Source organism: Phyllobates terribilis, unplaced genomic scaffold (assembly GCF_046119375.1).
Source record: "Phyllobates terribilis strain yellow unplaced genomic scaffold, ASM4611937v1 Scaffold_11__3_contigs__length_659146591, whole genome shotgun sequence".
Lineage (NCBI taxonomy): Eukaryota > Metazoa > Chordata > Amphibia > Anura > Dendrobatidae > Phyllobates > Phyllobates terribilis.
In genome coordinates, this window is record NW_027362771.1 from 619,705,760 (window position 1) to 619,716,045 (window position 10,286).

Consider the following 10,286-nt stretch of genomic DNA (forward strand, 5'->3'; position numbering starts at 1 on the left):
GGGTGGAAGATCATGGGGGGGATTATTATTATTTAATTTTGGAGCACCATTGATTCTATGGTGCTGTAAGTGAGGAGGGGTCACATGCAAAATCCAAATAGAAATTACAATGAACAAACCTAATAGTGACAGACAGGTACAGAGGTGAGAGGACTCTACCCTTGCGGCCCTACATTCTACAGTATAATAGGGAAGTACACAGTAGGTTCGGGATTGCAGCAGTTCCAGTGTTGGTGAGGCAGCAGCTCTGGTAGTGGTGAGGTGGTAGCGGGGTCATTGCAGGCTGTAAACTGTTCTGAAAAGATGGGTTTTCAAGTTTCACTTTAAAATTCTGAATGTAGGGGATAATTGGATGTGTTGGGCACAGAATTCTAGAGAATGGGGTATACTCGTGAGAAGTATTACAGGAGATTTAATGAGGAACATATGCTTATGGAGGAGAGAAGAAGGTCTTGGGAGGACCCGTTATTACGTGGTGGGAGATATGAGAAGATTAGTTTAGAGATATATGGGAGAGACAAATTATGGATGGTTTTGTAGGTCAGTTTTAGTAGCTTGAAGTGGATAAATTGTGGAATTGGGAGCCAATGAAGTGATTTGAAGACGGGAGAAGCTGGGTAGTTGAGAGAAGAGAGATGGATTAGTCGGGCAGCAGAGTTAAGGACAGACAGGAGAGGTGCAATCATGCAATAGTGCGATGATAAGGTCATAGACCCCCACATGGAGTCAAGACCATCTGAGTGACTTGGGCAGCTTGAAGGAAGAAGGGGGGTCATGCTGCCCCAGCTTCATAGCAAAAGAGGGAGCAGGGTGAAAAAGCACAGCAGCTGGTCCCTAGCCAGTCTGTCAGCTACTACTGCCCAAAGAGCCGATGAACTGAGCACACCAAAGCCAGCTTAAAGGAGCTCCTTGACAAGACACGGGTTGTTTGCATGCTGTACCGTCAAAGACTGAAGTGAGACATAAATGTTCTTAACCTGAGCACCACCTGCATGACGAGGCATCGGAATGCAAAGCGCAAGCTGCAGTGGAGTACACAACTGAAAAACTAGAAAAGATATGAGCTTCCTTCTGCTCCATCTTCTGCTGCAATCTCGGCCTCTTCCTCCCACTCACAAGTGATTTATAGCAGGGTTACAATATGTTGGAATCACAGGAACTACCGAAAGAGGTTCCCAGTCGCCAATACTGGATGAATATGTTACGGACAAAATAAGCTGTGCACTGTACAATGCCATCAGTGTGAAGGTCCACATAACCACCGATGTAAAGACCAGTAAGCACAGGCAGGGATGTTATATCTCCCCTAATTGCCTACAAGGTAAATGTAGTGGCACTGGCGCGGGGGCAGGATGCACTTCAGCACATGTCCTACCACCACTGAGGATTGGTGGATGTTTTCTGGATGTTTCTCTATCCATGTTGCCTCCTCCTCCTACTCCGATTCCTCCACCACTTCCTCATTCGGTTAGAATAACAACTGCACCATCAAGTTCAGCAGAGCCATGGGGAGTCAACTATAGTGTGTTCTGAAACTCGTTTGTTAGGGGGAAAAATCCCACACCATGCAGGAGCAGTTGATGGGGATTAATAAACAGACTGATGAGTGGTTAGTGCCATTGAACCTCAAGCCTGGCCTGGTGGTGTGCAATAATGGACCAAATCTCATAGCAGCTCTGGGCCTTGCAGGTTTGACACACATCCCTTGCCTGGCATATGCAGTGAAATTGGTGGTGTAGACCTTCCGAAAAAATTACCCCGATATGTCAAAGCTGCTGCATTAAGTGTGGGCCATCTGTGCGTGCTTTTGATGTTCTTACCGTGCTGCTTGCCTGTCTGTGCTGCATCATCACTTCTGCCTTCCCGCTCACCACCTCATGTGCAATGTACCAACAAGGTGGAACTCCATTTTCTATAAGCTGGGGAGACTGTGTGATACTGTCCCACTTCTATGCCTCCTTGAAAAAATGCTTCAGGCTGTGATGAATGAACTGGTAGCACAGGAGGAAGAGATGGAGGAACAGGGACCATTCATACCATTATTAGGCCAATTGTTCACACATGGCTCATATGGTTTGTTCCTGTACCAACAGCGGCCATGTACACACCTGTCCAGCCTGGGGAGGACAGTAGGAGGAGGTGTAAGCATGTTAACAGCAGGGTGTCACTTAAAACAGCTCACAGGCATCATTGGAGCATGGCTGGGGGATACAGAGGACCCAGACTATAAACCTCCCAATGAGGACACCTTGTCATTCCTTCTGGGCAGTCTGGCACACATGAGCGAATGCATGCTGCAGAGCCTGCGCAACAACCACCGTGTTGCCCGGATTATTACCAGTGTTGATTATTTGGTGGCCACCATTCTTTATCCTGGTTACAAGGATTACGTGCCACTCTTAATTCCGTCACTGGAGATTGATCAGGAAATGAGGTAATTCAAGCGCACACTGGTAGAGGCACTACTAAAAAAAAAAACAAAATACAGCAATAGAGTTTCAAAAGTAACCACAAAATAGAGTAGGTAGTCTAGCAAGTTAAGTGGTGCTACAAACAATTAAAACTTAGCATTTATTAGAAATGAATAAAAAATGATAAACGAGTCACAAGTAGTGTTGAGCCACCCCCGTAGTGTTCGAGTTCGGTTCGGTTCGTCGAACACCCGTGTGTTCGCCGAACTGTTCGTCGAACACCTTCGAACACCGTTAAAACCAATGGCAGGCAAACAAAAACACATAGAAACACATAGAAAACACCTACAAAGGTGTCCAAAAGCTGACAAACTGCTCAGAAGACACAACTAACACATGGAAAAGTGACAAGTACATATAGTCATGCGAAAAGAAAAGAGGTGGAGGAGTAAAAGGAGGGGGAGACACAGATATAGGCATGTCATGCCCTTCTAAAATCCAAAAAGTGAGAAGCCGACACGTTCAGTCCGCTCCTGCCCGTGCCACCTCCGCGTCGCCGGGTTTGTGCCAGAACCGCGGTGAACCCTGACGGCCAGCCCCCCTCTCCCAATACTGGTGCCTGTCCGCTGGTGGGTTGAGCGAGCCCCCCTGTGGTGGAGGCAGCTCTAAGCTTTTTAATTTAAATTGTCTCTCTAATTTGAATGAATACACTTTAAATCCATTTACAAGGATCTATTGGAGGGCAAGTCTCATGCCAGCAGCCGCGTAATTCCAGCTCCAGTAGCGTCCACTAAAGCTGCTGCAGTTAAAAAGATTTTATAAGGATCGAGCTCGGCTGTCCACCGCAAGGCATCCTACTGCCAGTCCCAGCCCCTATGCCTTGGGGTGCCTCCTGATGCTCTTCACTGAGTATCCCGTGGTCCCGAAGCATTTCCTTTGAAAAAATTAAGTGTCCAAACTACAGGAGGTGTAGCTTGCTTAACAGCCGGGATAATCCGCTGACTAGCAGACACTCCTAATAGGCACAAAGTATTTCCTGGGCTAGATGCAGTTAAAAATTTGTAATTAGATACTCTCATTGGATGCTGAGAAAGCATTCCATAGAGTCTCCTGGCACGCCATATATGATTCTCTTAAAAACCTTGGGGTAGGGGTCTAGGGGACCTTTTTATAGCCAAAATCACGGCCCTGTATCACAATACGTCACCTAGGCTGAAGATAAATGGAACTGTAGCACCCTGATGGCTCGGTTGCTACAGAGGTATTGCACCTCACCCAGAGGTGTGATACCTCAATCTCAGGTAAGGATGTAGTGTGGATCAGGACCCGACACCTGCATGCATTACACCACATTGCCGTGGGGCAGGGTGACCAATATGCCCCTGAGATGGGCACGACAGTCCCTGTCCCTGGCTGGAGTGGGGGGAGGGAACACTGTGGAAGGGGAACCCTGTAGTGCAGGAGCAGGGAGGAAGCAGTTCCTGGGTGCATTGAGAAGGGAGTATAAAAGGTGGGCACCATCTTAGTTCAGTGCAGAGAAGTCTGAGCAGAAGTGGCAGGGAGCAGGGGCTCTGCATGAGCTCTGCTCCGGAGGCGGGCCTAGTAACAGAGGCCCAGGCCTGGAAGAGGGAGAAGGAAGGAAGAGGAGCGGAGAAGGCTCCAGGAACGAGGAACGAAGGGATCCCAGGGGTGCGGACGGGCGAGTCGCCACCGCACGCCCGAATCTACCTGCGTGGAGGGGTCAGGCCAAAGGGGGAGACCGGTCCCCGAAACTAGTGGAGGCAGGAAATGACCCTCAGCTAGAAACAGGAGGCTGTGACATTTTATGTGGCGCAGCCCCTCGCTACACCCGCTAGGAAGGCACCACATAGGGTCAGGGAAACTGGCGCCAAGTTTACCAAGAGGAGGCCCGAGGCAGCCGGACAGAAGGGTTGGTAAGAAAGGCCAGACAAAGCACACACAAAGGGGGTCCTGTGAAGCGCTCCAAAGTTATCTGGGAGTTGTCTGAGCCCCTCACCTGGTGAGCACAGTACGACGTGGGCAGCCGTTACCTGCAGACGTGGTCTGGATAATAAGAACTGTGAGTAAAGGCCCTGGACTGCATCACTGACTCCATGTCATTACTGCTGCTGCCCTGCACCATCACCCCCATCCTCCGCATACACTGCCCTGAGGCTATACTCCTCCCGTGGGGAGTTATGCTACGCTCTGCTGCACCCACAACACCAGCCTCAGCGGTCTGCCCTGGAGCGGCGCTTCACTCTGACCGCAATCCACGGGTGGCGTAGTCGGACAATTAAACATCAAAACCACATAAATAGTTCCGCCACTGGTTTGACCGCCCTGAGCCACGGAACCGGGTCGCCGCCACGGAGACTACAACCACCAGCATCCACCAAAAAGGGTCCGGCTCCAGGTGTCCTAAGGCCCAGGGGGCGCGTCAGAACATTTTCATCACCTTTCACAATCACCAATGGGACAAGGCAGGGATGTTCTCTGTCCCCTCTCTTATACATCCTAGTGACGGAGCACCTGCTCTCATCAATTCGCCATAACCCCAATATTAGGTGGATTGAGGTGGGAGGCACCGAGTACAAATGCTCTCTATTTGCTGATGATGTCCTAGTATATATCACTCAATCACATATATCCATCCATGCTGTTATGGCTGAAATAGATCACTTTGTTACATGGTCAAATTTTAAAATCAATGCAGCGAAGTCTGAGGCTCTCGATGTCTCCCTCCCCAAATCCATATAGGATTCCATCCAGTCCAACTTTCCCTTTGCCTGGCCCTCACAGGGTATCAAATACTTAGGAATTCCTATTCATAGAGACCTCTCCCATCTATGTTATCTTAATTTTGGGCCCTTTATTGAACAACTCCATACAGACCACGGTTGGCAAGTTAGAACTGTAAGATTCACTACGTGAACCACTGGTGTTTTGTGGAAAAGCACATGTACACTGTGTTCCAAATTATTATGCAAAAAGTGTTTAGGAGTGATAAGGGAAGAATTTGTTTGTTTGTCAGTTAAACTCATTGATGGTGATGTGTGTCAGGGCTCTTTATATCACTGTAAGCAATTGCAGACACCTGTGCTAATTAGTTTGCAGGTGTGTCCAATGAAAGGCAAGACTACTTAAGAAGGCTGTCTCACATTATTAAGCAGCCTACATTTTCTGCCAAAATGGGAAAGAAAAAGGATGTGTCGGCTGCTGAGAAGCAACAAATTGTGGAGTGTTTAGGTCAAGGCATGACTACAATCAACATTGTGCGATGATCAGGATGAAGTGTCTTGGCAATCAAGAAGTATGTAGCTGATTCACAGTACACACGTGTGCATGCTGATAAGGGCAAATTGAGGACTCTTTCCTGCAGGCAATTACGTCAGGTTGAAAGAGCAGCGGCAAAAAAGCCTTGTCATAGCAGCAGACAAGTTTTTGAAGCTGCTGGTGCCTCCAACATCCCCCGAACAACAAGATGCAGGGTCCTTCAGAGGTTTGCAGCTGTGCATACGCCATCCTGTCGACCTCCTCTATCCACTTCACACAAGCAGAAACGGCTCCAGTGGGCCAAACATTACATGAAGACTGATTTCAAAACTGTTTTGTTCACGGATGAGTGCCGTGCAGCGCTCGATGGTCCAGATGGATGGAGTGGAGGATGGCTGGTTGATGGACACCCCACGCAAACACGGCTACAGCGCCAACAAGGAGGAGGTGGAGTAATGTTTTGGGCTGGAATCATGGGGAGAGAGATTGTCGGCCCCTTTGGGATCCCTGAAGGCGCTAAAGATGAAATCCATAATGTATGTGGATTTTCTCAAACAGCACTTCCTGCCATGGTTCAAGAAGAAGAACCGTGTATTTCACAGCAAGATCATTTTTTTGCATGATAATGCACCATCTCATGCTGCACATAAAACATCTGCATCTCTGGCTGATATGGGCATAAAAGGGGACAAACTTATGGTGTGACCCCCATGCTCCCCTGACCTCTACCCCATTCAGAACCTTTGGAGCATCATTAAAAGGAGTGTCTATGATGGCGGGAGGCAGTTCACATCTAAGCAACAGCTCTGGGAGGGTATTCTGTCCTCATGCAAAACAATTGAAGCAGAAACCATCCAAAACCTGACAAATTCAATGGACGAGAGAGTTCAGAAGCTCCTTTCGAACAAGGGGTCCTATGTGAAAATGTAACATCACCTAGAATAAAGTTTTGAGTTGAAAACTGTTTGATTTCAGTTTCTAACAACCTGCTAATGCTTATAATTTCAAAAATGACCATTTTTTTGGTCTTTATTAAAATGAAAAGGTTGATCGAAAAGTTTGGGGGATCTAAGAGTGTGGCAACCCAGTAGTCATGATTACTTCGAATTCTGACAATATGAGGGTCATGCTGCAGGTAGTGCAGCAAGAAGGCACTTATGTGTCTTGCGCATCTCGGAGCCCCAAAATTATTTTCCGGGCTAGATGCAGCTAAAAATTATTATTAATTTTAAATCTGGTGAAGCTTTAGTATAGATGGCCTAATAGGATCAGTGCTGCACACTGCTACAAAGCCCAAATTATTTTCCAGTCAAGATACAGATAAACATGATTAGTAATTTTAAATCTGGTGGAGCTTATTATAGATGGCCTAATAGAATCAGTGCTGCACACTGCTACAAAGCCCAAATTATTTTCCAGCCAAGATACAGATAAACATGATTAGTAATTTGAAAGCTTAAAACGGTTGGTAGGGTGAGTTTAACCAATCATCAAGCTTTTACTCTCCCCAGGATGACACAGGGGTAGAAAAGTCATTTCGGATCCATGATTTGTTCATCTTTATGAACGTGAGTCTGTCTACATTATCAGTGGAGAGCCGCGTGCGCTTATCTGTCAGCACACCACCAGCAGCGCTGAACACACGTTCAGACAGAACGCTGGCTGCGGGGCATGACAAGATCTCCAAGGCGTAAGTGGCTAGCTCCGGCCATTTATCCAGATTGGAAGCCCAAAAAGAGCAAAGGTCCAGTGACACAGTCATGGCTTCAATGTTTACTTGGAGATACTCCTGTACCATCGTCTCTAGGCGTTGACTTTGTGTCAGACTTCTTGTCTCCTGTGGCCTCGCAAAGGATGGGCTAAAAAAGTGGTGAAATGATTCCTCAAAATTGATGTTACCAGCAGATACTGTGGTTCTGTTACGGTTTGAGTGCTGAACACTTGACGGTCCCACGGTTGGCAAGTTGGAACTGTGAGATTCACTACGTGCACCACTGGTATTTTGTGGAAAAGCACATGTAAGATTCTGCAACAGTCTCTGCTGATACTCCTGCATGCGTGCATCCCTTTCTATGGCAGGAATAATTTCTGCAAATTTACTTTTGTACCGGGGATCTAACAGTGTGGCAACCCAGTAGTCAGGATTATTTCTAATTCTCACAATTCGAGGGTCATGTTGCAGGTAGTGCAGCAAGAAGGCACTCATGTCTCTTGCGCATCCAGGAGCACCAAGTCCCTGTTGTGTTGGTGGCGAGGTAACAATCATGCTTCCTTCCTCTGTCCTCTCCCCCCAACCTCGCACAACAGAAATGTGATCAAGGTCTCCCTCATCTGATGAGTCTTCCATCAGTTCATCCTCCACTTCTTCCTGGGCTCCTGCACCTTCCTCACTAGTTTGGCTGCTACCATGCGCCCTGGTAAAACCATCTCCCCCACCCTCACATGCCTGCCGCCTTGGTGCTGCCGACCGTCTGGACCTTGCAGATGTTAGCCCTTCCGCATACAACTCCTCCTCCTCTACTTCCTCCACCTCCTCTTGTGCCACCACCTGACTCCGAATTCTGTTTAACATGTGCTCCAGCATGTAAATCACTGGAATAGTCATGCTGATAATGGCATCGTCAGCACTAAACATCTTCGTCGCCATTTCAAAACTGTGCAGAAGGGTGCATAGGTCCCTGATCTGAGACCACTCCTCCAGCGTGATTTGTCCCACGTCTGGATCTCGTTGGCCCAGGCTATACGTCAGAACGTATTGCACCAGGGCTTGTCGGTGCTGCCACAGTCGCTGCAACATGTGCAGAGTTGAATTCCACCGGGTAGGCACATCGCATTTTAGCCGGTGTAGTGGCAGACCCAACGACTTCTGTAGAGATGTAAGTCGCTGAGCTGCAGGATGCGAACGGCGGAAGTGAGCACACAGCGACCGTGCCCTCTGCAGAAGGCCATCTAGTCTGGGATAGTGGGCTAAAAATTGCTGGACAACCAGGTTCAACACGTGAGCCATACAAGGCACGTGTGTGACATTGCCCCGGCGAAGGGCCGCACCCAGGTTTGCAGCATTGTCGCACACGGCCTTCCCTGGTTTCAGGTCCAGTGGAGACAACCATTCATGAAATTGGTTCTCCAGAGCTGACCACAACTCCTCAGCTGTGTGATTCACATTTCCCAGACATTTCAATGTAAAAACCGCCTGATGACGTTGAGCCCTACTGCCAGCATAGTAAGGAGGTGTGCAGGATCCCTTCTGCGCAGTTAGAAAGCTTGTGGCATGACCACACAGGCTTTGGGTGCAGGTGGAAGACCGAGAGGAGGTTGAGGAGGCAGAAGCAGTGGAGGAACTTTGACATAAAGAGGATTGACGCACAACTCGTGGGGACGGCAAGACTTGGACAGCAGCCCCTTGTCCTGCTGTCACCATAGTTACCCAGTGCCCAGTCAGCGACATGTAACGCCCCTGTCCATGCCTACTCGTCCAAGTGTCTGTGATGAAATGCACCCTGTCACACAGAGTTTCTCAAAGAAGCGGTGATGTTGTGTGCGACATGCTGGTGGAGCGCAGGCACACCTTTCTTTGAGAAGTAGTGCCGACTGGGCATCTGGTACTGGGGCACTGCGACGGACATAAGGTCTCGAAAATCCTCTGTGTCCACCAGGCGGAAAGGCAGCATTTCTGTAGCCAAGAGCTTGCAGATGGTGAAATTCAACCTCTTAGCTTTCTCATGGCTAGGAGGAAATGGTCTTTTACGTGTCCACATCTGAGGGACCGAGGGCTGGCTATTGTGCTTAGACGGGGTTGATAAGGGTGTCCCCGGCAAACTGCCGGTCTGTGAGGAAGATGCAGGCGGACATGTTAGGTTGCCTTGATCCAAAGGTGGTGCTATCGATGTCGGACAGCGCTCAACACCAGCTGGTGTTACCACCTCCAAAGAAAATGATGACCTGCCAATCACGCTGGCTGTTGCAGGTAAAGAGGTGGCAGGTCTGCGCCCCAAAACAGGTGTGACTGCTGTCCCCCCAGTCACAGAGGATGAAGAGGCCGCGGATGCACAAGATATGGCAGACGGTGGTTGGCCCGGCCGGCTAGGCCGCATTGTAGCACACTGAGCTTCCCACTGCAACTTATGCTTCATGTCCATGTGCCGGTTCATGCATGAAGTACTCAAACTATGTATTTTTTGGCCTCTACTTAGCTTTTGCTGACAAATGTTACAGATAACACGAGTTGGGTCATCTTTATCGATCTGAAAAAATGCCCAGGCTATGCAAGGCTTAGCACCCATGCGACCTGAAGAGCCACCACGACTTGTGGTGAGAGGCAGAGTTGTGTTTGAGGATGCAGTTGTTGACGTGCTTCCAGTACTACGTCTCTGTGCAGGAAGGCGCAACCTGACCTCGTCGTCACTAGCATCTTCCTCCACCTCCTCTGCTGACCTCATCTCTTGGCTGCCTGTGGGTTGACAGTAAGTGGGATCTCCAACCTCATCATCATCACCCTGTGCGTTATCACACCCGTCGTCCTCAGAGCCAACCTGTTCCTGCCCTGACAAAAAACTAATGTTGTCGCTCCAATCAGGTATTTGAGTCTTATCATCATCT